Consider the following 8,546-nt stretch of genomic DNA (forward strand, 5'->3'; position numbering starts at 1 on the left):
ACTGAGGTACTGGGTTCATCTCAATGGGCAGTGCCGGACAATGGGTGCTGGTCATCGGTTGCAGCCCGACCAGCGAGAGCTGAAGCAGGGCGAGGCATCGCCTCACCTGGGAAGAGCAAGGGGGAAGGGAATCCCTTTTCCTAGCCAGGGGAACAGAGACACACAACACCTGGAAAATCGGGTAACTCCCACCCCAATACTGCGCTTTAAGCAAACGGGCACACCAGGAGATTATATCCCACACCTGGCCGGGAGGGTCCCACACCCACAGAGCCTTCCTCATTGCTAGCACAGCAGTCTACAATCTAAGCACAAGGCAGGAGCGAGGCTGGGGAAGGGGTGCCCGCCATTGCTGAGGCTTAAGAAGGTAAACAAAGCCCTGGGAAGATCGAACTAGGTGGAGCTAACAGCAGCTCAAGGAGGCCTACCAGTCTCTGTAGACTCTACCTCTGGGGACGCGGCACAGCTAAACAACAACAACAACAACAAAACAAAACAAAACAAAACAAAACAGCAGAAACCTCTGCAGACACAAGCAACTCTGCCTGACAGCTTTGAAGAGAGCGGTGGATCTCCCAACACGGAGGCTGAGATCTGAGAATGGACAGACTGCCTGCTTACGTGAGTCCTTGACCCCTGAGTAGCCTAACTGGGAGACATCCTCCACTAGGGGCAGACCTACACCCCACAACTCACACGGTGGAGTACACCCCTGAGAGGAAGCTTCCAAACAAGAATCAGACAGGTACACTCGCTGTTCAGCAGTATTCTATCTTCTGCAGCCTCTGCTGCTGACACCCAGCCAAACAGGGTCTGGAGTGGACCTCAAGCAATCTCCAACAGACCTACAGCTGAGAGTCCTGACTGTTAGAAGGAAAACTAACAAACAGGAAGGACAACCACATCAAAACCCCATCAGTATGTCACCATCATCAAAGACCAGAGACAGATAAAACCACAAAGATGGGGAAAAAGCAGGGCAGAAAAGCTGGAAATTCAAAATATAAGAGCGCATCACCCCTTCCAAAGGAACGCAGCTCATCGCCAGCAACAGATCAAAGCTGGACGGAGAATGACTTTGACGAGATGAGAGAAGAAGGCTCCAGTCCATCAAACTTCTCAGAGCTAAAGGAGGAATTACATACCCAGTGCAAAGAAACTAAAAAGCTTCAAAAAAGAGTGGAAGAATTGATAACCAAAATAATTAATGCAGAGAAGGCCATAAACGAATGGACAGAGATGAAAACCATGACAGGAGAAATAAGTGACAAATGCACAAGCTTCAGTAACCGACTCGATCAACTGGAAGAAAGAGTATCAGCAACTGAGGATCAAATGAATGAAATGAAGCGAGAAGATAAATCTAAAGAAAAAAGAAGAAAAAGCAATGAACAAAGCCTGCAAGAAGTATGGGATTATGTAAAAAGACCAAATCTACGTCTGATTGGGGTGCCTGAAAGTGAGGGAAAAAATGGAACCAAGTTGGAAAATACTCTTCAGGATATCATCCAGGAGAACTTCCCCAACCTAGTAGGGCAGGCCAACATTCAAATACAGGAAATAGAGAGAATGCCACAAAGATACTCCTCGAGAAGAGCAACTCCAAGACACATAATTGCCAGATTCACCAAAGTTGAAATGAAGGAAAAAATCTTAAGGGCAGCCAGAGAGAAAGGTCAGGTTACCCACAAAGGGAAGCCCATCAGACTAACAGCAGATCTCTCGGCAGAAATTCTACAACCCAGAAGAGAGTGGGGGCCAATATTCAACATTCTGAAAGAAAGGAATTTTAAACCCAGAATTTCATATCCAGCCAAACTAAGTTTCAAAAGTGAAGGAGAAATAAAATCCTTTACAGACAAGCAAATGCTTAGAGACTTTGTCACCACCAGGCCTGCCTTACAAGAGACCCTGAAGGAAGCACTAAACATGGAAAGGAATAACCGGTACCAGCCATTGCAAAAACATGCCAAAATGTAAAGACCATCGAGGCTAGGAAGAAACTGCATCAACTAACCAGCAGAATAACCAGTTAATATCATAATGGCAGGATCAAGTTCACACATAACAATCTTAACCTTAAATGTAAATGGACTAAATGCTCCAATTAAAAGACACAGACTGGCAAACTGGATAAAGAGTCAAGACCCATCAGTCTGCTGTATTCAGGAGACCCATCTCACATGCAGAGACATACATAGGCTCAAAATAAAGGGATGGAGGAAGATCTACCAAGCAAATGGAGAACAAAAGAAAGCAGGGGTTGCAATGCTAGTCTCTGATAAAACAGACTTTAAACCATCAAAGATCAAAAGAGACAAAGAAGGCCATTACATAATGGTTAAGGGATCAATTCAACAGGAAGAGCTAACTATCCTAAATATATATGCACCCAATAAAGGAGCACCCAGATTCATAAAGCAAGTCCTTACAGACTTACAAAGAAACTTAGACTCCCATACAATAATAATGGGAGACTTGAACACCCCACTGTCAACATTAGACAGATCTACGAGACAGAAAGTTAACAAGGATATCCAGGAATTGAATTCATCTCTGCAGCAAGCAGACCTAATAGACATCTACAGAACTCTCCACCACAATTCAACAGAATATACATTCTTCTCAGCACCACATCACACTTATTCCAAAATTGACCACATAATTGGAAGTAAAGCACTCCTCAGCAAATGTACAAGAAAAGAAATTATAACAAACTGTCTCTCAGACCACAGTGCAATCAAACTAACACTCAGGACTAAGAAACTCAATGAAAACCGCTCAACTACATGGAAACTGAATAACCTGCTCCTGAATGACTACTGGGTACATAACAAAATGAAGGCAGAAATAAAGATGTTCTTTGAAACCAATGAGAACAAAGATACAACATACCAGAATCTCTGGGACACATTTAAAGCAGTGTGTAGAGGGAAATTTATAGCACTAAATGCACATAAGAGAAAGCTGCAAAGATCTAAAATTGACACTCTAAGATCACAATTAAAAGAACCAGAGAAGATAGAGCAAACACATTCAAAAGCTAGCAGAAGGCAAGAAATAACTAAGATCAGAGCAGAACTGAAGGAGATAGAGACACAAAAATCCCTCCAAAAAATCAACGAATCCACGAGTTGGTTTTTTGAAAAGATCAACAAAATTGATAGACTGCTAGCAAGACTAATAAAGAAGAAAAGACAGAAGAATCAAATAGACTCAATAAAAAATGATAAAGGGGATATCACCACCGACCCCACAGATATAAAAACTACCACCAGAGAATACTATAAACACCTCTACACAAATAAACTAGAAAATCTAGAAGAAATGGATAATTTCCTGGACACTTACACTCTCCCAAGACTAAACCAGGAAGAAACTGAATTCCTGAATAAACCAATAGCAGGCTCTGAAATTGAGGCAATAATTAATAGCCTACCAACGAAAAAAAGTCCAGGACCAGAGGGATTCACAGCTGAATTCTACCAGAGGTACAAGGAGGAGCTGGTATCATTCCTTCTGAAACTATTCCAATCAATAGAAAAAGAGGGAATCCTCCATAACGCATTTTATGAGGCCAATATCATCCTGACACCAAAGCCTGGCAGAGACACAACAAAAAAAGAGAATTTTAGACCAATATCCCTGATGAACATCGATGCAAAAATCCTCAATAAAATACTGGCACACCGGATCCAGCAGCACATCAAAAAGCTTATCCACCATGATCAAGGGGGTTTCATCCCTGGGATGCAAGGCTGGTTCAACCTACGCAATTCAATAAACGTAATCCAGCATATAAACAGAACCAAAGACAAAAACCACATGATTATCTCAATAGATGCAGAAAAGGCCTTTGACAAAAGTCAACAGCCATTCATGCTAAAAATGCTCAATAAATTCGTATTGATGGAACGTATCTCAAAATAATAAGAGCTATTTATGACAAACCCACAGCCAATATCATACTGAATGGGCAAAAACTGGAAAAATTCCCTTTGAAAACTGGCACAAGACAGGGATGCCCTCTCTCACCACTCCTATTCAACATCGTGTTGGAAGTTCTGGCTAGGGCAATCAGGCAAGAGAAAGAAATAAAGGGTATTCCGATAGGAAAAGAAGAAGTCAAATTGTCCCTGTTTGCAGATGACATGATTGTATATTTAGAAAACCCCATCATCTCAGCCCAAAATCTCCTTAAGCTGATAAGCAACTTCAGCAAAGTATCAGGATACAAAATTGATGTGCAAAAATCACAAGCATTCTTATACACCAGTAACAGACAAACAGAGAGCCAAATCATGAATGAACTTCCACTCACAATTTCTTCAAAGAGAATGAAATACCTAGGAATCCAACTTACTAGGGATGTAAGGACTTCTTCAAGGAGAACTACAAACCACTGCTCAGTGAAATAAAAGAGGACACAAACAAATGGAAGAACATACCATGCTCATGGATAGGAAGAATCAATATCGTGAAAATGGCCATACTGCTCGAGGTAATTTATAGATTCAATGCCATCCCATCAAGCTACCAATGAGTTTCTTCACAGAATTGGAAAAAACTGCTTTAAAGTTCATATGGAACCAAAAAAGAGCCTGCATTGCCAAGAGAATCCTAAGTCAAAAGAACAAAGCTGGAGGCATCACGCTACCTGACTTCAAACAATACTCCAAGGCTACAGTAACCAAAACAGCATGGTACTGGTACCAAAACAGAGATATAGACCAATGGAACAGAACAGAGTCCTCAGAAATAATACCACACATCTACAGCCATCTGATCTTGATAAACGTGACAAAAACAAGAAATGGGGAAAGGATTCCCTATTTAATAAATGGTGCTGGGAAAATTGGCTAGCCATAAGTAGAAAGCTGAAACTGGATCCTTTCCTTATTCCTTATACGAAAATTAATTCGAGATGGATTAGAGACTTAAATGTTAGACCTAATACCATAAAAACGCTAGAAGAAAACCTAGGGAATACCATTCAGGACATAGGAATGGGCAAGGACTTCATGTCTAAAACACCAAAAGCAACGGCCACAAAAGCCAAAATTGACAAATGGGATCTAATTAAACTAAAGAGCTTCTGCACAGCAAAAGAAACTACCATCAGAGTGAACAGGCAACCTACACAATGGGAGAAAATTTTTGCAATCTACTCATCAGACAAAAGGCTAATATCCAGAACCTACAAAGAACTCAAACAAATTTACAGGAAAAAAAACAAACAACCCCATCAAAAAGTGGGCAAAGGATATGAATAGATATTTCTAGATATTTCTCAAAAGAGGACATTCATACAGCCAACAGACACATGAAAAAATGCTCATCATCACTGGCCATCAGAGAAATGCAAATCAAAACCACAATGAGATACCATCTCACACCAGTTAGAATGGCGATCATTAAAAAGTCAGGAAACAACAGGTGTTGGAGAGGATGTGGAGAAATAGGAACACTTTTACACTGTTGGTGGGATTGTAAACTAGTTCAACCATTATGGAAAACAGTATGGCGATTCCTCAAGGATCTAGAACTAGAAATACCATATGACCCAGCCATCCCATTACTGGGGATATACCCAAAGGATTATAAATCATGCTGCTATAAAGACACATGCACACATGTGTTTATTGCGGCACTATTCACAATAGCAAAGACTTGGAATCAACCCAAATGTCCATCAGTGACAGACTGGATTAAGAAAATGTGGCACATATACACCATGGAATACTATGCAGCCATAAAAATGGATGAGTTTGTGTCCTTTGTAGGGACATGGATGCAGCTGGAAACCAACATTCTCAGCAAACTATTGCAAGAACAGAAAACCAAACACCGCATGTTCTCACTCATAGGTAGGAACTGAATAATGAGATCACTTGGACTCGGGAAGGGGAACATCACACACCGGGGCCTCTCACGGGGAGTGGGGAGGGGAGAGGGATTGCATTGGGAGTTATACCTGATGTAAATGACGAGTTAGTGGGTGCTGACGAGTTGATGGGTGCAGCACACCAACATGGCACAAGTATACATATGTAACATACCTGCACGTTATGCACATGTACCCCAGAACTTAAAGTATAATAAAAAATAAATAAATAAATAAATAAAATAAAACTAATTGACATTAGCTAATATGGCAGTAGAGTTCCAATTATTTAAGATTGCTTTTGATTTCTTTTAGGACACGGACCTTCTATGATACAGGCACTGAAATGAAAGCAAACAGTGGGAGAAGGATTGGTACAGTATAGAAACATTTTTAGAAAAATTAAAAACAAAAAAGTCAGACAGAAATTACAATGTGTTTCTGTACAGTTACACCAAATGTGCCTGCCTCTCCTGCCTCCCCTTCCACCTGCTCCACCTTTTCCACCTCTACTACTCCTGATACAGAAAGACCAACTCCTCTTTCTCCTCCTCCTTCTCAGTCTAGTCATTGTAAAGATGACAAGGATGAAGACCTTTATGATGATCAATATTCAAACATTCACTTAATGAATAGTAAATTTATTCCTCTTCTTTATGATTTTCTTACATTTTCTTTTCTCTAGCTTACTTTATTGTAAGACACACTATATAATAGGTATAACGTACAAAATATGTGTTAATTAACTACTTATGCTATCAGAAAGGCTTCTGCTCAATAGTAGGCTATTAGTAGTTAATTTTGACACGGAATCAAAAGTTATACACAGATTTTTCAACTACACGGTGGGGGAGGTCAGTGCTCCTAATCCTGTGTTATTCAAGGGTCAGTTACCCTCACATTTTACCTTCAGATAGACAACAGACATCACTACTGTCTTTTTACTTTTCAGCTGTTACTAAGTTGTATATTGAAAATATTTTGGCACATTCTTGTGGTACCTAGAAAAAAACTGCCCTATATACCCAAACGAAAGGATCTGCAGAGAGAAATGATTTATCTGATGACAAATTTTTCCTTTATGACCACCATCTGAATAAGCTTCACAAGTATGCTAGTTAATCAGTGTCTCACTGTGGCCTGTATTAGCTGTCCTAGAGCTGCTGGTTACCATTGAAAAACCAATGTTGCACTTTACATAAGCTCTCATCATAGTCTTTTCCTCTGTCCTCCCCAAGTAAATCCCATAGTGAGGCCACTCCAATGCTGCATGCACCACTATGCAAAGTAATTCACAGTGGGATCATTGCAAATTTCTACCCACTTCATGTCTCAGGAGAGGGGAAGGAAAGAACTTATGGCAAGAAATCAGAACATTACACTGATTTCAATATGAGAAGAACGTCTTCATTTCACTTCATTCAAAATCAAAATGTTGCTTACAATTTTCTACCAGCTTGATAACAATTCAGGCACACACTGAATTATAACAAAACATACATCTTGGGAAATATATCACTAAAATTCTGAAATACACGGGTTCCACTGTTTCATTACTCTACAGCACTTGCAAAATCGTCCTCGGTATCTAATGAACATGGATCCAACATTTTTATGTCTTGTGAAATTAAATTCTCTATTTCATTTTAGAAGTTTGCTATAATGAATTTCCAAAACCAGCAGCAGGGCAAATTCCATCTGAAATTCCTTGTTATGTCCCTGAGAAGATGATTCTGTTTCACCCCCTGTGCCCCATGGTGAGGAATTCTCCATAGAATATTTTTTTTTTTTAATTTATTTATTATTATTATACTTTAAGTTGTAGGGTACATGTGCATAACGTGCAGTTTTGTTACATATGTATACTTGTGCCATGTTGCTGTGCTGCACCCATCAACTCGTCATTTACATCAGGTATAACTCCCAATGCAATCCCTCCCCCCTCCCCCCTCCCCATGATAGGCCCCAGTGTGTGATGTTCCCCTTCCTGAGTCCGAGTGATCTCATTGTTCAGTTCCCACCTATGAGTGAGAACATGCGGTGTTTGGTTTTCTGTTCTTGTGATAGTTTGCTAAGAATGATGGATTCCAGCTGCATCCAAGTCCCTACAAAGGAGTCAAACTCATCCTTTTTTATGGCTGCATATACAAAAGCGTTAATATTTCATTCCTTTTTTCCTTTAACAGCAATGCATACATCAGTCTACTACCTTTGCAATATGTGTTTCTCACACAGACACATGAATGCAGCTTGCTTCTGAAAGTGGAGTGCCTTCTTGTCCTTGTCCCTTTCCCTGCAGCTTTATTACTGGTGAGATGTCAGCAACTAGCTTTTCACCAAAAGCAATGCCTAAAGTGGGACCTTTCTTATGTTAAGTTTTACAAACAGCTTTAATTTCTCATAGCTAATGTTAAGAGCTTGTGGTAAGGAAAAGAAAAGGGGAACTTGTGGAATTTCATATTTTGATCACTGCACAGCCATCAGGAAGACACGTTTCTGTGCTTTCTTCCTGCTCCTGGCTTTCTGCTTATCACCTTGTGGTACAACCTCCTGTCTCCTCCATTGCTCCCTCATCTCCCCTGCCTCTGCTCTCTCTGTTTGTTGCTATCTATTATCTATCAATTATCTATCTATCTATCTATCTATCTATCTATCTATCTAT

This window comes from Macaca fascicularis, chromosome X (assembly GCF_037993035.2).
Source record: "Macaca fascicularis isolate 582-1 chromosome X, T2T-MFA8v1.1".
NCBI lineage: Eukaryota > Metazoa > Chordata > Mammalia > Primates > Cercopithecidae > Macaca > Macaca fascicularis.